Consider the following 23956-nt stretch of genomic DNA (forward strand, 5'->3'; position numbering starts at 1 on the left):
TAGAATTTTAAATCTAAAATCCAAATCCCACCATCCGATAGAAATTTGTTAAGGTGGAAAAACAAGACAACAATAATGGAAGGATAAATAGAAGAAGAAAAATCAAACCAATAAAGAAAGCGCTACCAAGTCTTTCATGTATAAAGACTTATATTTAATTGAAACATGAAGCATTTCTCATCACACATACCCAAACCACGCGTATGGAATGGTGAAGATTTTGAACGGTTTAATCTTTAAAGGATATATAATGACGTGTAAGTCAATGTTTATCTGGGAGTAGACTTGTGAATTGCAGTTCACTTTGAACACTTATTCTTTCTCATTGATCAATTGTATTGCTGGCAAAAGGGAATTGAAGAAAGGAGAAATGATAAGGCTAGTTAACATTAATGATTTTTTATCAACCAAACAAGGGAAAAGGAGCACTTTTTCTCTTCTCCCCTCCAAAATACCCCAACCAAACACATCCTAAAAGATAGATATTAAATAGTGCATTTTTATTATAAATTATTAACCGAATATATTTGTCTTATGCACAATTTTTAATCAAAATAGCATCCTCTATATATCCAGTTTTTGTATATACCTGATTTGAAAATCATTTGACTTTTAAATACATAAATTATTATATCACTGTCAAAAAATGTTAACCTAATAAATGATTTATTAAATTCAAACATCGGATTATACTCGTTGTTACAAAAAGAAAATTAAATTCAAAATTTTCATAATTATATGAAATAAAGTAATATTACAACAGTTCTTCAAAAATTAAAGTATTAATTTATCTTTTTTTTCTTTATTTTTCTTCTTGTCATAATGAAGTTCACAAGAGCCTTCTAACTTTTCTTTATTTTTCTTCATGTCATAATATCTGCATCTGAAAACATTTGTGGTAAAAGTCCAAGCACTCTCAATTTCTTGTAAATCAGGTTTTTCACAAAATTTGAGATATAATATTTGGTATATAATGCTTATCTTTTAATACAAAAATAACATAAATATAATTTTACATGAAAATAATAAAACTTTTAGTCTTTCAAATTTGTCTCAGTCATTAACTTGATCCTCAAATATGCTTTTTATTGATTTGGTAGCCCTTTAAATTTTCCTTAATTATTGATTTGATCTTTATTATTTAAACAGAAAGTAACACTTTTAAAATCTATTAACATGAACAATGGAATATGGATGGCAGCCATGATAATAAATGTGATTATCTGGGTAGAAAAATCATACTCAAAATTTTTTAAAAACAAAATACCAAATTGCAGTGGAAGAGATTAATGTGAGAGTAAATTTGTGTTTTAAAATTTAAAAGATTAACATGATAGTTTAATTAAGAAAAGGTAACGGATCAAATTGATAATTAATTAATCCAAATGCTATGCTTGTCGTATAATGGATTCCATGGAACAATTTCTCCTTGGTGTTTTAGCCGGCCATCTTTGACGATTGTGGATATTTCTTCTAACCAATTCACTGATCAAATAGGTAAAATATCCTCTTATTTATCGGAACTAATTGATGTGTCTAAAAACAAGTTGTACGGCTCAATTCCATTGTCAATTTTTCAACTTCAGAACCTTACATTCTTGAACCTTTCTCACAACTTTCTCACTAGAAATGTGTCGTTGCAACAATTGTCATGGAAAAACATGTTTTTTCTTGACTTGAATTCCAGCTTCCTTTAAGGAGAGCTCCTTTCTTCTATTTGCAATGCTAGAACTCTTGATATTCTTAACTTGTCCCATAATCACTTCACCAGCACCATTCCACACTACCTTGTTAGCTCTAGCCTTGCTCATTCCATATTAGATTTACAAATGAACAGCTTCTTTGGCACTATACCTGTATCATTTGAAGCAAAAAGCAATTTGAGAACCCTAAATCTTAATGGAAACATATTGGAAGGGTCATTGCCCAAATCTTTAGTCAATTGCACAAGGTTAAAAGTATTAGATCTTGGTAACAATGGCCTAGTGGATGTATTTCCTCATTGGCTTCAAGCCCTTGAAGAATTGTAGGTGCTTGTTTTAAGAGAGAATAAATTGCATGGTTTTATCCCCAGTTTAATTTAAAGGACAACACAAACCATGCCTTACTAAGGTTAAGAGTACTTGACTTGTCCAGCAACAATTTTTGTGGCTCTTTACTTGCAACAATCTTCAAATGCTTTGAAGCTGAGAAAATTAGATGCGAAAATTGGGTTGCACTACTTGAGTTATGAAAACTATAGCTATGGTACTGGTTATTATTAAGACTCTATTGAATTAACATGTAAAGGACTTGACATTCATCTAGAAAAGATCTTGTTTGTTTTCACAAGCATCAATCTATCCAATAACATGTTTGAGGGAGAGATTCCACAAGTTATTAGAGAGTAAAAGCATTGCATGGGATCAATTTCTCACAGAATAGGCTTACTAGAACAATCCCAAACTCAATGGGAAATTTAAGAAATTTAGAATGGTTGGACCTTTCATCAAACAACCTTTCTAAGAAAACTCCTACAGAGTTGACAGATCTCAACTTTCTCTCAGCCTTGAAGCTCTTGCAAAACCAGCTAAAAGGTTGCATTCTTGAGGGCCAACAATTTGGGATTTTCTCAATTGATTCCTTTAATGGCAATAGTAAGTTGTGTGGTTTTCCACTTATAATTCCATGTCTCAGCCAAGAGGAAAGACAACCACCACAACCAAATTCTAAAGTTGGATTTGAATTTGGATGGAAGCTTGTGGTGATGGGGTATGTATGTGGAGTGGCATTTGGAGGAGCAACAACGTTTCACGTTGTAATATTTACAGGAAAATCTCTATGGATTGCAAGTATGGTGAATGATCCACTAAAAAGAGGAAGCGAATGGTTAGAAACCATCATTAACTTATAGTTATATATGCCATATTTTCTTTTTTAAGATTTAATTGTTCAGTTCATTGTGCCATTAAGGGAAAGAAATATAAATAAAAAGGACTGTTGTGCTATTTTGCTTTAACAAATTTGGGGAGGTTACAATCATTTTTTTTATTTTTAATGCCATAATCTCTAAAAATAGTAAAATGGTTGTTGGTCAGAATTATTTTTTTATTTTTATTATCATAATCTCTAAAAATTGTTGTTTTCTTAGTCAATAAAAACGATAAAATATATCGATTTCTTTATTCATTTTTGGGCGAGACCGTAACTTAACTAATCTTAAATGAGCAAGAGATATTTAGGTTTAAGTTTTTTTTTTTTTTTATAAACAGATTTAACTAACAATCTTAAATGAGCAATGCTTAAGTTTCATTCATGAGATGCTTAACTATAGTTTCCCACGTACACACACACACTCACACTTGAAAATATGCTAATTTAACTTTTAAGGTTAAACAATTCAAATACAATATGTTATGCAAGATTTTAGAATAATTTTGACAATTATTTTAATAATTAATTAACCCATATATACATCTATGCCATCATTTTTTATATAACACTCTAGATTTGGATGATGGTTTATCAAACAGCATCACATGTAAACCTTTTACGCACAAAGGGAGCGTTAAAAAACAAAATCCCCCTTTTTTAAATTAAATATGATGAAGTTCCTTGAGAGAACTGAATATCACCAACAGAAACGAGTGGTGCTTTTGCCAATAAATTGGACCGGTCATTGTTAGGAGACATAGAGTAAACTGGAGAACAATAATGGGCCTTAATACGTTGAAGCCCAATACACTCACATAGTTATTTGTGAATCATGAATTGTTTTTTTGGTAGAAAGTGAATCATGAAATTGACGAAGTCGAAATGCTAATTATTGGTGCTGGAATAAGGGAAGCAAGGCCCAGAGTGATGGCTTCAATTCAAAGTAGGTTTTATTTTCATTCTTTTTTTCTTGAATGCAAGTACTCGGCACTCCATCTGTTTCTTTTTACCTATTATTTAATGTTTTTACGCGTAATTTGATAAATGTAATTTACAAGTTAAAATTTCTTCCACTCCTCCTCCTAATTAGTATGAACTTGCTTTTTCGTTCTTTACAAATTAAATAGACTTATTAATGTATATGATAGCTTTTTTATGATATTAGTTTTTTAAAAATTATATTTTTTTAAAAATCATATATGTAACCTCAAATTATAGAAAAAATTTATTTTGTATATTTAATTTTAAAAGATAAAATTAAAAATGATGAATAAATAAATATAATGCACTTCAGAAAGCTTCTTTGGACGTCAACGTTGACTTGCAGGTCAGAGTTTTTCTTTTCTTAATTTCTTTGCCTCAAATCAATGACTCAATATAATGCTTATTTGTGAGAAATTTTGTGAATTGGAAACAACGTTATGAGAGGATTAGAAAATTTGAAAGGATTGACATTTGCAGAATTAATTTTTTTTACATATTACTTTATTTTTTTAAAAAAGTATGATATATAATACAAAAACTCAAATATATAATATTAAATTTGAAAGGATTGGCCTATGCCCTGATGAGCCCTGAAATTCAAATCACTTAAATTTTTTGTAAAAAAATTGCAAATTAATTTCTGGGATGTTTAAATCAAACATGTAAAAATTAGCATATTAATATGTGTGTGTATAAATGATGAAAATATATAAATATTTTATATTGATTATTATTTATTAAGGGCATTGATTCGACACATGAAGAAAAATCAAGCGAATAAGCACAATTACCAAGTCTTCACTCAATAATTACTTGAAAGTTTGTAAGTAAATGTTAGTATGTGAGTAGACTTGTGAAAGACTTGTAAGTCAATGTTTATTTAAAAAAGGAGAATGATTAGGTCTTCAAATATTAAATTAATTATAATTAGTTGAAGAAGTTTTTTTAATTCAATAGAAGGTTAATTTTGTTATTTCCCTTAACATTTTAATTTCGTTTCAACCCCTTAATGTGCAATGAAGTTTCAAACTTTAGGAGACTTTCTTTTTAATCATGTTTAATCAATGGGCGGGTCTAGACTGAAATTTTTTTTGTTAGATCTTAAGTGTATATATTGTCGTCATATTTAATAATATCTTTTTTTTTTGTTTCTTTGATAATTTTTGTAATGATGAAAGAGTTATTTTTTAATCATATTGGTATTTTTCTTGTTCTAAAGATTTAAAGGTAGAAAGGTAAAAATACCCAGTAACTTTTTCTTTAGGAACCCATTATCCTTAAGTGAAGAAAGGTGTATGTAGGAGTGCCTATGAACTTATTTTAATAAGTGTAATAATTCTCATCTTGTTAAATTTAACTAACATCTGTAAAAATTGACCATTAAAAAAAAAAAAGCAAAGATAAGGTGCAAAAATACCCAACAATTTTTTTTAACAAGTTTTTGGAATTTTTAAGCAAACGCAAGACCATCATTCCCCAATTCGTTAAGTTCTATTCTTAAAACTTCACGGTCAATGTCAAATTATTTTAGAGATTGAAAAATATTAGAGCTATTAATTTGAATCAAGTCCAACAAGTTAGCTTGAATAAGCTCAAAAAATCACAGGGGTAGGCTTGGGAGTTTATGAGATTTCCTTTATTATTAGGTAGTCTAAATAAGCTTGAAGAAATTTGGACCAAGTCCAAATAGTTAAATTCTTTTATTAATAAAATAAAATTAGAATTAGATAAAAATTGAAAATCTTAATTTTTTAAGATAAAAATTGAAAATGACTAAAAAATTTAAAAATAAAATAAAATAATATTTAACGATTTAAGTATTTGGGCTAATCTGATTAAGCCCAAAAGCTTAAGGTATTGGAGTCGGGCTTAGCTATATGGTCTTTTTTAAAAAAGAAATCTGATGCAAGGCATGAAACATGTACATATGAGTAAAAACCTGTTGAGTCTCGATGGGCCTCACAAGTGCTACGAATAAAACTGTCAACGGTGTCAGCTCTCAAACGAAGTGGCCTTTATAAGTTTAATGAACTCTCCCACTTAATATATTAGTATCTTTGGATGAGTTCTCTGTCTAATATTATGATTATAACAAAAACGTTGGTCAATAGAAAAAGGAAATTAAAAGGAAAAGAATGCATATTAGAATATAAGATAAATTATATAAAGTTCAACACGGAATTATTCCCACCCAGTAATGTATATGTATCCTTCTCTTAACCCACCATTTTTCTTCCGCTGCAAAACTGGATCTCAAATTGGCAATGGATAGAGAAAAATTAAATTACAAATTAGTACTTTTGCTGATTCAATAAACTTTCTCATTTAAAAGTTTTATGGTATACATTTCTTTTTCTTTCGTCAACGTTATAGAAAATTTACCGAGAATGAAAATTTGGAGGATAGTCTCTCGTTTAATAGTTTGATCTTTTCTATATTTTTAAGAGAAAGAGACACAAGGCATGCGAAGGGACCGATACATTTGGAATATAGTTTTTTTTTTTTTTAAGGCTAATCCCAAACCTGTACGCATATAGCAATTTTGTTGCAACAGGTTTACTTATCCACTTTGTATGGGTTGGTAGATCATGGGTCAATCTGCAACTCATTTTCTTTTTTTTTTTGGGGTTACATTTTTAGATAATTTTAAAGTCTTTTAGAATTAAATTACAAATTCATATAAATTAAATTTAAATTATTTTCATATTTTATAAAATTATGTGGTTAAATTACTCTCAGAACACAGAACTTGCAAGTATATGAAAGTAATCTATCTTGCACAATTGTTCTATCAATATAAATCAATAAAAAATTGGAATCAAATATCAAATTATGTTCCTGACATGAAACAAATAAGTCATGCTTAAAGTAAATGCAAAACAATAAATTTTTTTCATTAAAACTAAAATTAAATACAAAAAAAATCTTGCTGGATTAACGGATTAGTTCATCGCAAGTTAGGCGGGCAAGGTCAAATGAATCCTTTTATAAATGGGTTGAAAATTTTTTAACAATAGATTGACCTAGTGAGCCTGACTCAAATTTTTGTGGCTCTATTTTCATCCAGAATATTGAGAAAGAAAGGACCACATGGGTACATGAACATGAAGGTATTGATTGGCTAATGTCTTCTTGCTCTCTCGGTGGTTGTCAGACCCGTTTTATGTTTATTTCCTTGGAGTGCTCCTCACGCAGTGTTGACTGACTTTTCATTTTTAATATAATTAATTCATCTCATACACTCCGTATAAGAGTTAAAAGGACATGTGTACACATCAACATTGATATTCACAGTTGGCTTTGTATTAACTGCATTAAATGAAATGCAAGTTATGTGCAACCACTAAGCAATGGCCATCTTCTAAGTTTTTTTTGTCCTTTTTCGTTTATGCTTTAAACACCAATCATATTTTGAAATTTGCTCAACTTAATTGAATTTACAATATATTTTGTTTGATCATATTTTCAATATAAATTTCTATAAAAATGATACTCTATTCATTATGTATTAATTGATTTGACTCATGCAGTTGCAGGGAGCGTAACAAAATGGACAACCAAAACTGAAGATAGTGAAATGATTAAATTACTTCGAAACAGCACCAATGCCCTATCATTCTTCTCATACAATTGAAACGTTGACGAGTGTTTACTTGTATCCTTTAAGAAGTAATAATATTCTTAAAAATCAAATAACTCTTTAATTGATTAAAATATTAATTTATGATTTATTTGTGATGACTAATATATATTATCAAATTAGTAGTAATATATATTTATTGTGAGCCTATGTTTAAACATTTGTACGAGCAACTATTATATGTTGCTTTCCAATTCTGAGGTGAAGGCCTTTCAACTACTTTTTGTATGCATGAAGGTTAAACAAAAAAAAAAAAATCATACTTTAGGTTCAGAACAGTTACAAGAAAATTGTTGGTTGTCGAGGGAATGACAAAATAAATTTGACTCTCTCTCTCTATTTGTAAACAAAAATAAAAAAAAAGATCTTAGATACTCTTGAATTTATATTTTAAGGATAAAATGGTCTTTTACCCTATTGTGACATAATTAGCCTTTAGCCCCAAAAGTTCTCAAACATTGACAAGTTATAAATAGCATTAGGTTTAACTACCGTCAAGTGAGAAATCAGAATCTCAAGTCTATTAAATAATTAAGTTTATTTTTCTTTTAGAAACAAGTTCTTTTAGATTTAATTAATTACTTTCAAGCCTATCATCTGGAATTCATGCTTTGCACATGCCCTGGAAGAAGCTTCTATCTAACTAACGATCTGTGAAAAAAAAGAAGTAAACCATCAATCTTGTATATGTGTGTTTTTAACAACACCGATCCTCTTAATTAGGACCTAATTAATACATCCAATTAGAGTGTCTTCAGAAGAATAATTATGAATCAACAAACACATGGACATGATATTAAAGAAAAAACTTGTATTATTAATCAAGTCATCTGGGTTATTTAGCAATCGATGATTCGAGCTTAATTTTTGTCAGGATCTAAATGACTTAAAAATTCAAAAATTATGGTTTTAAAAGAATGCACTTATTGTATTCTTGCTTACACTTCCTCAACATTTAGAATTCAACATATGAAAATTTGTGAAGTGGTAAGAACTGAGGAGGGGGGAATATGGGAATTTTTTTTTTGAAAAACATTGACTATTAGAAACACGTTCTCACACCAAATACACCATAAGAGACCTGCTCTATTCATAAAGTAAATTTGGTTATGAGGTAAAATGAATGTGAAAATTTCCGGCCATCCTTGTTAAGTAGTCTTATATATTTTCTCTTTTTGTACAAGACTTCTTTTGAAAGTATTGGATAAAGAGAGTTTAAGTTTATCTTATTAAGATTAGAGATAGGTCTTACAGATTAAAACATAATTATAAAATTATTTACAGATTACTGGGTAATAAATGAATTATATCACCTTCCTTCCAAGTTCTAGACGTGTTTTAGACTCTCAAGAATAACAAGATGTTTCCTTTACTGCAAATTAAATGACAAAGAAAGAAAGTTTCTTCTTTTTTTAATCAAGTTGTCGGAAAATGCCAGTAGAATAGGCAAAAGCGTCAGTATATGCACATATATCTATTTCTTGTATATATTAGCATTGATTTGATTTGAATATTACTTGTTTTAGAATATATTTTTATTAATTAATTACATTGCTGTAAGAAAATTTTAAGCTTACATACATCAGTTGAAGAAAAAATCATTTCAATTAGTTAAATTCAAGCTTCAGGATAAGAAATAAACTATTGAAAGAAATATTCAAAAATTAGATTATTTATTTGCTCGTTATTTTATGCCGTGTTTGTCTGTGTGCGTGTGTGTGTGTGTTTTTTTTTGGGCTAATGTCAGTGCATAAATTAAATTAAAGTTAAAATATATAAAACTTTCTAAAATTTTGGTCAAGTTCATATAACACCCTTAACCTTATTTAATACTTGATTAAAGACCCCCTAACCTTTTATTTCAATGCACAAAATATCCTTTCCTTAAGAGAACTGTTAAATTATGAATAGAATATTCATGTTTAGTTTGGTGACATGTATGACATGGCTTTAAAAAGGTAAATGAATATTTCTTTCCCTTCAGTTTTCTTCCTTGGCCTTACATAGGGTTCACTATCCCCAGACCTTTTGTAACAGCCGCAACAAACCCATCTTTGTTTACAAGTCACACTAAAAATTGCCTTTCGATTCATCTTTGTTTACCTAAAAGTGAAGGATTAAGGTTTGGATAAGAAATTATTTCTCCAAAATTTCTTACTTTTTTTCCCAATTGAAAACAAGAGTCATGGACGAACTTCATCTTGCAGCAATGGTGGCACCAGTGTGATCTCATATGTTTGTTTTTTATCATTTAAATCACAGCACTTGAATAAAATTTAAAAAAATGAAGGGGCAAAGTCCATTAGTAATTTAACGATTCTGTTAAGGGAAGGGGGTTTTATAGATAAAAATAAAATATAGGGGAGGTCCTTAGTTAAGTTTTAAATGTTAGGAGTGTTTTGTACATTTCACCTAAAGTTCAATGGATTTTTGTGAATTTAAGCCTTAAAATAAATTAAATAGTTATCAGTCATGGATAAGGGAATGAGCTGGAAATAAAGTTGAGAGGTTTAGAAATTTGCTATGATTGGTCTTTTTCTATATTTTTTGACTATTCATAGGCATACTCCTATTAAAAATAATCCTATTCGAAGTATGATATGACACTAAATTTGAGTACATCTATTAATAGAGATTCGAACCTTAGTTCACGATATCATGAGTTGGTAGCTCAGTGGTAATTACTATCGATGCTCATTCTCAGGCCCTTTCAGTATTTAGGAATAGAGTAGCAATTTTCTTATTTATTTATCATTATTACTTTTTTCTAAAAATTTAAATTGTCAAATTTGTAATATTAAGTTATACAAAAAATCTCAGTGTTATGACATCATGTTTGAGAGATTCACAGGGGAAAATGTGGCACATTTGGAATAACGAAACATTGCATTAGGTGGAAAAACGAAACAAAAAGACATGGAAATGATTAGGTGAAGAAAAACCAAACCAATGAAACACCAATACCATTAAAGTCTTCAATTTTGATGACTTTGTAGTTCAATGCATGTCTCCTTTTCTCTTCACTAGATTTAATTTTGATGTTATTTTTGTGAAATATATGCAATGATCAAATCATAAATTCAAGAACAGCTAAGAATAATTTGAACGGTGTAAACATCAATAGTCGGTTGTGTTGAGTATTCACGGATAGGAAGTCATTAACGTGGAAAGACGAGACAAAAAGACAATGAAAGGATTAGGAGAAGAAAAATCAAACCAATAAAATTAAAGTACAACCAAGTCTTTGATGTATAAAGATAACTGACGCATGAAGCATTTCGCATCCCAATTCCCAAGCCACTTGCTCAGACCAGGTGTATAGAATGGTAAAGACTTTGAACGGTTTAGTCTTTATTATTGGATAATAGTATGTGTTATAGAGGATCCAGCATAGAAATAAAGAGCAGGACATTCATTGAGTTGGCTAATGAAAATTCATTAAACCTCTAAAGTCTAACCATGAACTCCCAAAAATTTCCCAAACCACTTTGAATAGGGTGATAATTCATTAAACTTCTAAGCACTAACTCGTAAATTATTGGTAAATATTAATATTTGTGTCCATTGAGATGTCTTTAGTTGTTTGATATTTTTACTATACGATTCTTCACAATAAAATATGACTTAGCTTCCACATGACGCGGCAATGAAGAATTGCAAGGCGTGAATCATGCACAATAAGCTAACTTAAACACTGTGCAGCTTACTATGCTTCCAATTAACTTCTTGGTAGGTCTTGGCCTAAAAAAAGAAAAAAAAGAGTCATATTGCTTACAAGTATGAATAGGATGACTGATTTTGGATTCTATATTATATATTGAGCCAATTCCAATCAAAACTATGAGAGTAATATGACGTACTTGATCACCAATATATCATATAAAATTGAAATAGTTTAATAAGTTTTCCAATGTCGTATTAATATAAACGTAATTATTTATTGAAAATTATAGGTATGTCGAAGGATCCCCAGGCGTGACATTACTAATCGTCAATATGTCATATAAAACTAAAGCAACTTGTTAAGTATGTTAATAACGTATTAATATAAAATTGTATTATGTATTTTTTATTAAAATAATGTTTACTAAAGCAACTTATTTAGAATATATGATATTAGACTTGACTTGTGAATGAATGGGACATCGCTACCGACTTCATTTTGTTTGTGCCTTACGCAGCGTTGATTTACTTTTATCTTTTAATATAATTAAGGAATAGAACTTTTGTCAAAGTTTCACCTAATTAGCAATTTATTGTCCCGTCTTTTAATCGGCATTAATTTCATTTGAGAATAAATTATTTTCCAATATATTTTATTTTAATTACAATTTACATCACTGTAGGGACTTGTTAAGCTTTCAAATGTCAGTTTAAGAAAAAATAATTTTAATTAAATAAATAATTATTTTTTGTTGCTACATCAGAATTGAACCCTTAATCTCAGACCAACCTTAATTACCCTTATCATCTGAGCTAAGCCTACATGGCTCAATTAAATTTTCAGTATAACATAGTACATACATACATACATGTATTCAAAAATTAAATTATTAATTTTCTCATGATTTTATAATTGTTGTTGTTTGTGATTCCTTCCGTCCTTATATATAAGGTATTTTTTGAAATTTTATTTTGTCCTTATATATAAAGGGTGGCAATGATATTTTCAAGTAATTAGATAATTTTACTCTTATCTTAGAAAATGAAATAAATTATTAATTATATATTTTCTCTACCACCATCATAATATTAATTATGATATTATTAGGGGTAAAACTGAAAAAATTATTTTATTTTTATGTGAGTTCAACTAAATAACAAACATTTATTAATATACAGGATTCGGTTAAAAATATCTTATATATAGGGACAGAGAGAGTACTTTTTTCCCCCTATTCTTGACTTCCTTGTACGCTGGTTTGGCTTTGGCCTTGCTATATATTGATGCATTTCAGACAAAAAAAAATAATAATTGTGTTTATGTCGGTTTAGAAATTAAATTGAATAACTCGGAATTCCGAGATTTGGGGATGACTTCGACATAACGTTGAGGATGGCTAGAAAATTTAACAAAGAATGACAATTACAACCCATAACCTTTAATTAATGACAGTTAAGTTCTAATGATTTAAGTTTAGGAAAACTACAACTAATGATGACTAGAGACAATTAATTACGCTGCAAGATCAAATAATTTTGATATTACTCTACGGGACCAAAGGACTTAAAATGTAATTAAAATTTGTTGTGACAAAACAAAATGATGTATATTTGTTATGATGAAAAATTGATTGTTGTTAAAATAAAAATGAGACTTATTTTTTCTCAAATGAAGATTTGCTCAGCAGATTAAGATAATTCCTCTTTACCAAGTTAATATTTTATAGTTGTTCATGAAAGAATTGATTTTTGTTAGAATGGAAATGAGACTTTTTTTTTTTTGGATAAACATAACTTTTGATCTTTGTATTTTACTTGTATTTTACTTTTGGTCCCTATACTTTTCTTTTAAATGTTTTAGGTCCTTATACTTTTATTTTTTTATTATTTTTGGTCCCTCTATGAGCAAAGTATAAGGATCTCGGAAGGACCCAAAATGATAAAAAATAAAAGTGTAGGGATCTAAAACACCAAAAAAAAGTATAGGGACCAAAAACTAAATGTGAATAAAGTACAGAGACTAAAAGTTATATTTATCCTATGAGAACTTGTTCATCAAATCATAACATTTGTTCCTCTTTACCGCCAAGTTAACTTTTTGGATTTGTTAATAAGGAAATTGATTATTGTTGCAATAGAAATGGGGTTTTTTTTTTCTTGAATGGAGGCTTATTTATCAAATCACAACATTTGTTCCTTGTACCACCAAGTTAATGTTTTAGAATTGTTAATAACAGAATTAATTTTTGTTAAAATAAAAATGAGACTTTTTTCCCCCCAAATGGGGAGTTGTTGTTAAGAGTGTACGCACATACATATGACGGATAATTTTTTTTTACATCAGATTTTAATTCAATTTAGGTCTTTCGGTCCCACAAATTAATATCAAAATTATTTGGTCCTGCAATGTAATTAATTTTTTGTCACTTCAAACATCTTGTTTTTCTTGTATTTTTATTATTGATACCTCTATGACTCTCGTATTTTTTATCACTTCCATTCTCATCATTCACTAATTAAAAAGATATAGGTAAACTCATCATTCTTAATTTTTGTTTGCATTTTGAATCTCAACCTATCTCTTTTTTTCATTTAAAATTTATAAACAACCCAAACAAAAAATTTTAAATGTGAGATTTGAAATGTAGGATTTTAAGTTTAAAATCCAAATCCAACCATTCAAATGTTATCTAATAGAAATTCATTGAGATGGAAAAACAAGACAACAATAATTGAAGGATAATTAGGAGAAGAAAAATCAAACCAATAAAAAAGTGCGACCAAGTCTTTCATGTATGAAGACTTATATATAATTGACACATGAAGCATTTCTCTTCACACATACTCAAACCATGCGTATGGAATGGTGAAGACTTTGAACGGTTTAGTCTTTAAAGGATAATGACTTGTCAGTCAATGTTTATATGTGAGTAGGCTTGTGAATTGCTGTTCACTATGAACACTCATTCTTTTTTTTTTTTGCACAAAGAACACTTATTCTTTTTAATTGATCAAATTGTATTGCTGGTAAAAATTAAAGGAATTGAAGGAGGGAGAAATGATAAGGCTAGTTAACATTAATAATTTTTTAGAAAACATAACTTTTAATTCCTACACTTTGTACATGATTTGCTATTCGTTTCTATACTTTATTTTTAGTGTTCTAAGTCCATATAATTTTCAAAATCTATACTTTAGGTCCCTACACCTTCAGAGGGTTGTTGATGTGGCACTAACAGTGTTATAATTATACTGATGTGGACAATAATATTGTTAATTATATAGTAACATGTTAGTTAGTGGCTGATGTGTATATTTTTTATGGGGAAAAAAAAAGAAAAGAAAAGATGATGTATACTCCCTTCAGTTCTTAGTACAAGGCACTTTCAACTATTTTATGTATATTTAAAAAGTTAGTTTTTTCATGATATCATAAAAATATGATATGTACATTCATTTTTACCCTGGCTTTAATAATGATATAACTATATTGAATACCTTCATGTTAATTAAGAAGGGGTAAAATTAAAAAAGTAGTTTAATTATTACAAAGTGTCTTATATTTTAATTTTAGGTCATCTTGAACTTGAGTAATATATTTTAATTTAAAATATATTAAAAAAACAAATAATTTCAAACCTAACCTCAAACCTGACTTTGAAGCATAAAATTGCAGGAAAGGCACCTTTAAACATAGAATTGCAACAAACTAAAAATGAATACGTACTTTTTTCTCGTAGCCTTAAACCCTATTTTTATACATATAATAATTATTAAAAAAAATATAAGCTTTTCTTTCTTTTTTTCCATATAAAAATACATATTAGCTATTAACTGACACATCATCATATAATTAATAGTGTTATTATCCACATGAACATAATTAACACCGTTAGTGCCATGTCAACACCCCTTTAAAATGTAGGGACCTAAAGTGCTGATGGAGAAAACTGTAGGAGCTTAGAATACCAAAAATAAAATGTAGGGACTAATAGTAAATCGCATGCAAAGTGTAAGAATTGAAAGTTATGTTTTTTCATAATTTTCTATCAACAAAACAAGGGAAAAGGAGCAATTTTCCTCCCTTCCTCCCTTCCTCTTCCCTCCAAAACACCCCAACCAAATACATCCAGAAATATATATATATATATATATATTAAATAGTACATTTTATTATAAATTATTAACCGAATACATTTGTAGAGATTTGATTTAAGAATCACTTGACTTTTAAATACTTCAATTATATCGCTGTCAAAAAAATGCTGCACTAAAAAAAATGTTAACTTAATAAATAATTTATAAATTCAAACATCGGGTGATACTCGTGGCTAAAAAAAGTAAGTAATTTCAAAATTTTTATAATTACAAGAAATAAAGTAATATTACACAGTTCTTCAAAAATTAAATTATTGATTTCTCTTTTTTCTTTATTTTTCTTCATGTCATAATGAAGTTCAAAACAGCCTTCTAACTTTTCTTTATTTTTCTTCATGTCATAATATTTGGATCTAAAAACATTGTGGTAAAAGACCAAGCACTCGCAATTTCTTGTAAAATTAGGTTTTTCACAAAATTTGAGATATAATATTTTGTAAATAATTTTTATTTTTTAATACAAGAATAACATAAATATAATTTCGCATAGAGATAGTGAAATTTTTAATCCTTTAAATTTGTCTCAGTTATTAACATGGTCCCTCAAATTTTATTTTTATTGATTTGGTAGCCCTTTAAATTTGCTTTAGTTATTAATTTGATCTTTATTATTTAAACAGAAAATAACACTGTTAAAATCTACTAACATGAACAACGGAATATGGATGGCAGCCATGATAATATATGTGACTATTTAGGTTAAAAAAACCGACTCAAAAATGTTTAAAATCAAAATACCAAAGTGCAGTGTAAGAAATTAATGTGAGAGTAAATTTTTATTTTAAAATTTAAAGGACTAATATGATAATTCAATTAAGAAAAGTTGAGGGATCAAATCAATAAAAATTAAAATCAAGGACCAAATGGATAAGAATTAAACTTGAGAGACCAAACTAATAATTAAGACAAATTTGTGGGAATGAAAGTTTCATTATCCCTTTTATTTAATATTTTCTTAAAAAATAATTATTTTAATAAAAAAAGAAGAAATAAGATTATTTCAGTTATTTAGGTAGAAGTTAAATGACCTAACAAAATTTCAAATCTCTGATGCTCCAAAAAAAAATTACAATCTCTAAATATTTGGGGAAAAAAGAGAAAAAAACTTGCTGTCTTTATTGGGTTTTTGTGCTTTTTTTTATTGTTTTCTGTTTTTTATTCTGCTGAACTCACGCTTTTCACTCCTTTATGTAGATCGATTGAGAAGAAAATATCAAAACAATTGATCATTTACTTATAAAGATAACGTGATAAAGTAGATGAGTTTTCACAATTTCAAACATTTTTTAATAAATGCCATAATTTTATGTTTTGGCTCACTAACCTGGTTCGCCAGCTTAACTTGATTTAAGACCAAACCTTAGCATTGATTTGATTTGAGTTTACATATCAGTTGAAGAAAAAATCATTTTAATTGAATCAATAGTTATTCAATTTTCAGTACAAGAAATAAATTACTGAAAGAACTATGCAAAACTTAAATTATCAATTTGGTCATTATTTTTTTTAAATTTTTTGGCCAATGTCTGCACAGGAATTAAATAAAATAGTTCTCAATCATGGGTATGGGAAAATGACCTGGAAATGAAGTTGAGAGGGTTGGGAAATTTGCTATGATCGGCCTTTTCTGTATTTAGGAATAGACTAATAATTTTCTCAGATATTTATTATTATTATTATTATTTTTTCTAAACAAATTATTATATAATTTAAAATTCTCAAATTTATAATATTAAGTTATACCAAAATATCTCGCAATTTCATGGCATGCTTAGTTGTGGGCTGTGGCTGTTGTCATACTATGCGCATGGCATAATATCGTAGACTTTGAAAGATTAATGTACTTATAACAGAGATATTTCTTTATTTATGAGAGATTTATAGGGGAAAAAGTGGCCCATTTGGAATAACATGTCATTAGGTGGGAAAACGAAACAAAAAGACATGGAAAGGATTAGGTGAAGAAAAGTCAAGCGTATACCATGCAAGTCTTTTCTGTTAGAGGAGGTATGTTAATTAATATGCAGTATGAGAAAGCTATAACAATAACAATTTATTTACACTATTTTTATATTGCTCATAATTAGGGTAATATTGAAATAAAAAAATTATAATTCATTCCATTCCACCCACTCCCTCCTTCCCAAATTATAAGGTACTTTTGAATGAGTTTCTCCATCCCAAAATATAAGATATTTTGAATAGATTAAGATTTCATTAAATGCATCAATTTCAATATTACTCTTTCTCTCTTTATAATTGATTTCTATCACTTCTCTTTTCAATATATTAAATGATGGGTATTTTTAAAAGTTTATATTTTTATTTTGAAAAGATAAGGTTATTAAGTGTATTAATGAGGTTTATTAGTAAGTGATATTTTATTTAAAAGTGTCTTATAATCTAGGATGGAGAGAGTATTATATAACATCTCCCATAAACCAGGTGTATACAATGGCCATGAAGAATTTGACTGGTTTAATTTATAGTCTTTATTATTATTATTATTTTTTCTTTTTGGTTTTGGGGCCAAGGAACGGTTTATAGTCTTTATAGGACAATGACTATGTTCATATTTGAGAAGACTTATGAATTGCACATCAATATTAACACTTCTTTTTAAGTCAACAATTGTATGTTTTTAAACACAAAGGAATCAAAGGAGAGAGAAATGATACTTAAGGCTTGTTCACATTAATGTTTTTTTTAATATTTTAAAATCTAAAATTTATGATTCACACGGTAAGTACGGACTTTTTTTTTTTAACCAATAGGAATACTTCATATCATTAACCAGCTGGCAAATAAGACTTTGAGCGGTTTAATCTTGTAGGATAATGATTTTAAATATCTATTTCTTGAATTAAAATTAAATTAATAGAGATTAAAATTATAAAAATATTAATATACTTCCATATATAAAATTTTTAATTAAAATATGCAATATATCGTTTTCTAATTTTATTTAAGTTGCATATAAGATTTTTTATATGTTATAAAATTCATTAACAATTCAGTTTATGTCACAATTGAAATATAAAATTTGAAATTTTCAAGGCATTTTCCCTTTAGCTATAAATATAGGTACTTGTCTTCACTACTTATGGAAATCAACCAGAATTATATTGCCAGAAACAAATGAGGAGGTTATTGATATCATTGTGTTTCGTTCTTTATCTCCAACTCTTTCTCTTGCACTCTCTCTCTCACTCCTTATTCGCTCTTCCATCGTGTCGTATTGAGCAAAGCTCAGCTTTACTACACTTCAAAAACTCGTTTTCCATCAAAAAACCTGATCCTTCTTGGCTTTTGACTTTTGTGATGCATATGAAACCATCTCATACGCAAAGACATCAGCTTGGAAAAATGGTACAAATTGTCGCTTATGGGATGGGATCACTTGCAATCCGTTAGGTCATGTAATTGGCCTCAATCTTAACTGCAGTTGGCTTCATGGTAACTCCTTCCCAACAACACTCTCTTCCAACTTACCCATCTTCAGATGCTTGATTTTAGTGTCAATGACTTCCAGGGATCCCCAATATCATCCAACTTTTCACAACTTGTAAGTTTGACCCACTTATCCTTGATGTATTCTAATTTTTCAGGTGAAGTTCCATCTCAAATTTCTCACCTTCACAAATTGGTTTTACTTTATCTTGGGGAGGATTTGAATCATTTGAGTCTTAATCCAAACACTTGGGAAAGATTTAAAACAAATGTCACTCATATTGAGATTTTTGATCTAGATGGTGTAGATATGTCATCAATACCAGTCAGTCATTTATTAAACAATCTTTCCTCTTTTTTGGTCTCTCTTGGGCTTTGGCAAGCTAGATTGCAAGGGAATATTGAAGATAAAGTCTTTTCTTTTCCTCAACTTCAGGAGATATATTCGGCCAATAACATAAATCTTGCAGGCTATCTTTCAAGGTCTAATTGCAGCAATTCACTTAAATATTTGTATCTCATGGGTACGAGTTTCACAGGAGAGTTGCCTCATTGCATTGGCCATATGAAATCATTAAATTATTTGGATCTCTCCTCATGCCAATTCAAGGGAGAACTTCCTTCATCTTTATGGAATCTTACACAGCTTACTTATTTGTCCCTCTCTGGCAACAATTTTTCAGGACAAATTTCACCCTCACTTTCAAATCTTCAAAATATCACTTATCTTGATTTTTCTTGGAATAATTTTAGTGGTCAATTTCCATATTCACTTTCAGAACTTCATAATCTCCAAACACTACTTTTGTTGAATAATGGCTTCCATGGAACAATTGTTTCTTCATGTTTTACCTTGCCATCTTTGAAGACTGTGGATATTTCTTCTAACCAATTCACTGGTCAAAGAGGTGAAATATCCTCTTATTCATTAGAATCTCTTGATGTGTCCAACAACGAGTTGTCGGGTCCAATTACTACGTCAATATTTTCCCTTGAGAACATTACACTTTTACGAAAATTAGACTTATCAAGTAACCAATTGAATGGAATAATTCCATCGTGGTGTTTTCTTTTTCCATTTTTGGAGTATTTAGATATTTCTTCCAACCAATTCACGGGCCAAATAAGTTCAATATCCTCTTATTCATTAGAACATATTGATGTGTCTAATAACAAATTATCAGGTTCAATTCCAAGGACATTTTTTTCCCTTAAAAACCTTACATATCTAAACCTTTCTGAAAACTTTCTCACCAGAGGTATTTAGTTGCACAACTTCTCATGGAAACATATGGAGTTCTTTGACTTGAGTAACAACTCACTTGAAGGAGAGCTTACTTCTTCTATTTGCAATGCTACCTCACTTAAATTTCTAAGCTTGTCCCATAACTACTTGAGAAGCACCATTCCACACTGCATCAGTAGCTCACTTGAAGTTTTGAACTTGTCCCATAACAATTTCACTGGCACCATTCCTCACTACATCGGTAGCTCTAGCCTTGCTCTTTCTGTGTTGGATTTGCAAATGAATAGATTCTCTAGTACCATACCTCAGTCATTTGAAAAAGGAAACAATTTGACAACCCTAAATCTTAATGGCAACCTATTGGAAGGGTCATTTCCTCAATCTCTGGTCAATTGCACAAAATTGAAAGTCTTAGATCTTGGTAGGAATGACATAGAAGATACTTTTCCCCATTGGCTTCAAGTGCTTCATGAATTGCAAGTACTTGTTCTTAGAGAGAATAAGTTACATGGTTCCATTTTTAGTTTCAATGATTAAACTAACCATGCGTTCCTAAAATTGAGAGTCTTGGACTTGTCAAACAACAATTTTAGTGGCCCTCTACCTGCTGCATTCTTCAAATCTTTTGAAGCTATGAGAAATGCTGATAAAAGAGAACTTGGCTTGCATTACATGGGTTATGAATCTATGTATCAAGATTCCATCGAAGTAACCATGAAAGGATTGGACGTTCATTTAGAAAGGATCTTGACCGTTTTTACAACAATTGATGTATCCATCAACATGTTTGAAGGAAAAATTCCAGAAGTTATTGGAGAGCTTGGCAAATTGAAAGTGCTCAATTTTTCATATAATAGGCTAACTGGTGCAATTCCAAGCTCCATTGGAAATTTGAGGAACTTGGAATCCTTGGACTTGTCATCAAACAAGCTTGTAGGAAAATTTCCTTTAAAATTGGCTAGTCTTGGCTCTCTTGGGTAGTTGAACCTATCACAGAATGAGCTTGAAGGATGCATTCCTATGGTCTCACATTTTGAGACATTTTTAAGTGACTCCTTTAAAGGAAACAAGGGCTTATGTGGATTTCAACTTGACACTCCATGCGGCGTCACTCATGAGAAAAGTCAACCACTATTACCAAGTTCAAGTTCTAATGCTGGATTTTTTGAATTTGGATGGAAACCTATTCTACTAGGGTATATATGTGGAGCCTCATTTGGAACATCAATGTTTTAGGTTGCAATTTTCTCAGGAAAACCTCAATGGATTGCAAGAATGGTGAACAATCTTCTGAAGAGGAGGAGGACAAGGGTTAATAAGCGTCGCACTTAGCAACTTCTTTTACTTGCTTCATGTCAACATTATCCTTTTTTTTTTTTTTGTTGCTTTGGTTGTATACGCACATGATAAGATGACACTGAATGTTTTTTTTTTTGTTTAATTTATTGAAATGGTCAACAACAAAAGTTAAGACAGTGAAATGACTAAATTACTTCGAACTAGCACCAATGCCCCATCATTCTTCTCCATACAATTGAAATGTTAACGAGTATTTACTCTTGTATATCCTTTAAAAAATAAATATTATTAAAAATCAAATAACTCCTTAATTGATAAAATATTAATTTATGATTTATTTGTGATTGTTAATATATATATATTATCAAATTAATATATATTTATTGTGAGTCAATGTTTAACATTTGTACGAGCAACTTATTATATGTTGCTTTCCAATTCAATTCTAAGGTGATGGCCTTTAAATTAATTGTTGATACATGTAGATAAAACAAAAAAAAAATTTTAACTATCTCCATTTGTTAAAAATAAATAAATTAGGATCCCAGATTCTCTGACTTTTTAGTTTAAGGATAAAATGGTATTTTTATCCTACTCTATATAATTTTTTTGTGGTATAATACAGCCTATAGACCCAAAAATTCTCAAGCATTGACAAATTATAAATAGTATTAGGTTTAACTACCATCAAATGAGAAAATTAGAATCTCAAGTCCATTTAATACTGAAGTTTATTTTTAATTTAGAAACAACTTTATTTTTAGATTTAATTAATCACTTTTACGCCCTATCATCTGGAATTCACACTTTATGTACATATATACCCTGGAAGAAACTTCTATCTAAGTAAAGGATCAATCTAGTGTATGCGTGCGTAACCCTCATCCTTTTGAGAAGAATGCTTATGAATCAATAAACACATGGACAGTTGGAATAAGAAGACATAGTTTATGGGATCAGTTGGAAACTTTAGCCTTTGGTATTTCTACCTGGTGGATTGTCTTGGGAGATTTTAACACCTTCAGATCACTAATTGATAAGCTAGGAGGTAGTGCTGTTAACAGGACAAGTGTAAATCTTTTTAATGATTGTATCTCTAATTCAGGTCTTCTTGATATACCTGTAGTGGGGGATCACTTCACATAGGAAAAGGAGTGCGTGAAGGAAAAATTAGACTAGGTTCTTCAGGAATTCTTTTTAGATCCTTACCTTTAGTCTAGTCAAAAATAGAGTACGGCCTTGACCTTAACGGCTTATATGCGCTGTTAGGTTAGATAAGTTTGGCATTGAGTAAGCGCACTTTTTCACTCTTTCATATACTAGGGGATTTCACTTGGAAAAGAAAATGTTCCATACTAATGGATTTGGGTCCATAACTATGGGTTCCAATATGAGATCTTGTAGCACTTACCAATAAGGCCCCCTTAAGTACCCTCATCACCAGACTGCAAATCACTTGAGGTTTAAATCTGACCACTGGGTTGTTTTAGTCTTAAATTTTTTAGAATCACAAAGAGTTTACATACCTAGATTCATGTACAATGCTGCTTGGTCTTTGGAGCCAGGTTTAAAAGAGGTAGTGGTAGATACTTGGAAAGACAAATCTTGGATTGATGGAGCTATGACCTTTCCCAATGAAGCCACTAGGTGGAATAATTAGACTCTAGGGAGTATTCCAAAAAGAAAGAAAGTAATCATTAGACGGATTGAAGGGATAGATAAAGTGTGCAGTAGGAATGACAAAAATGGATTGAGAAAGTTGGAAAGTAAACTCTAGAAGGAATATCATAAGTTTCTTGTGCAAAGAGGAACTTTTATGGTACTAAAAATCTAGATGCAAATGGTTAAAATGGGGTGATAAAAACACTAGATTTATCTATGCTTCTACCATTATTAAGAGGAGGAGAAAAAGAATTGAAGCCTTGAAAAATGAACAAGGGGAGTGGATTGCAGACCAAACCACCCTTAAGATTATGACAGGGGGATTTTTCAAAAGGCTCTACACAAAAGACAACCCAATGTCAAATCCCAGTATGGTGCTAAATCTCTTCCCTAGGCTGTCAAGTGATGCTCTTACTAATATTCATAAAGAACTCACTACTTTAGAGATCAAAGAAGCAGTCTTCTTAATGGGTGCTTTCAAGGCTCCTAGACTAGATGGAATTACAGCCCATTTCCTTCAATTTCATTGGGAGAGCATTGGTGATAAAGTCTGCACTTTCATCAAGGATGTGTTCCATAATGCTTCTTCTATTGAAAAAGTCAATCAAACTGATATTTGTTTGATTTTAAGGTTTGGTGGAAAATATTTTTGAACATTCGGTGATGCTTTTGGAAGGTTTTTGAATGAAGAAATCAAGTGCAAAAAGGATAAGTTTTGTTAACTATGAAAATAGTGCAAAATTGACTTTGTTTGCAACTTCTGATGGGATAGTAAAACGAAGTATTTTATTTAGTTGATAAAGTTAGGGTTTTAGAGTATATATGACCCATTCTCAACTTTGGCTGCCATTTTAGACTTCCTGGGAGTATTTGGGAGCTTTAGGTGTGTTAGGATTTTGATGAAGATTGAGTTTGAATTTGAAGATTGGAAGGGATTTTGG

The 23956-nt window shown here is 29.7% G+C and overlaps 1 long non-coding RNA gene across 1 annotated transcript; it reads right to left on the reverse strand.

Annotated features, from left to right (window-relative positions):
* Positions 1-1547: 1547 nt before the first annotated feature.
* On the reverse strand, positions 1548-2400 carry LOC129285365 (uncharacterized). The gene is made up of 2 exons (XR_008587171.1): positions 2109-2400; positions 1548-1854 (listed from the first exon to the last, which is right to left on the reverse strand). It is a non-coding gene; the product is annotated as an uncharacterized LOC129285365 (long non-coding RNA).
* Positions 2401-23956: the final 21556 nt, after the last annotated feature.

The sequence above is a fragment of the Prosopis cineraria genome, unplaced genomic scaffold (genome assembly GCF_029017545.1).
Source record: "Prosopis cineraria cultivar Desert tree isolate PC_DT_omini unplaced genomic scaffold, ASM2901754v1 PC11, whole genome shotgun sequence".
In the NCBI taxonomy this organism is placed as follows: Eukaryota; Viridiplantae; Streptophyta; class Magnoliopsida; order Fabales; family Fabaceae; genus Prosopis; species Prosopis cineraria.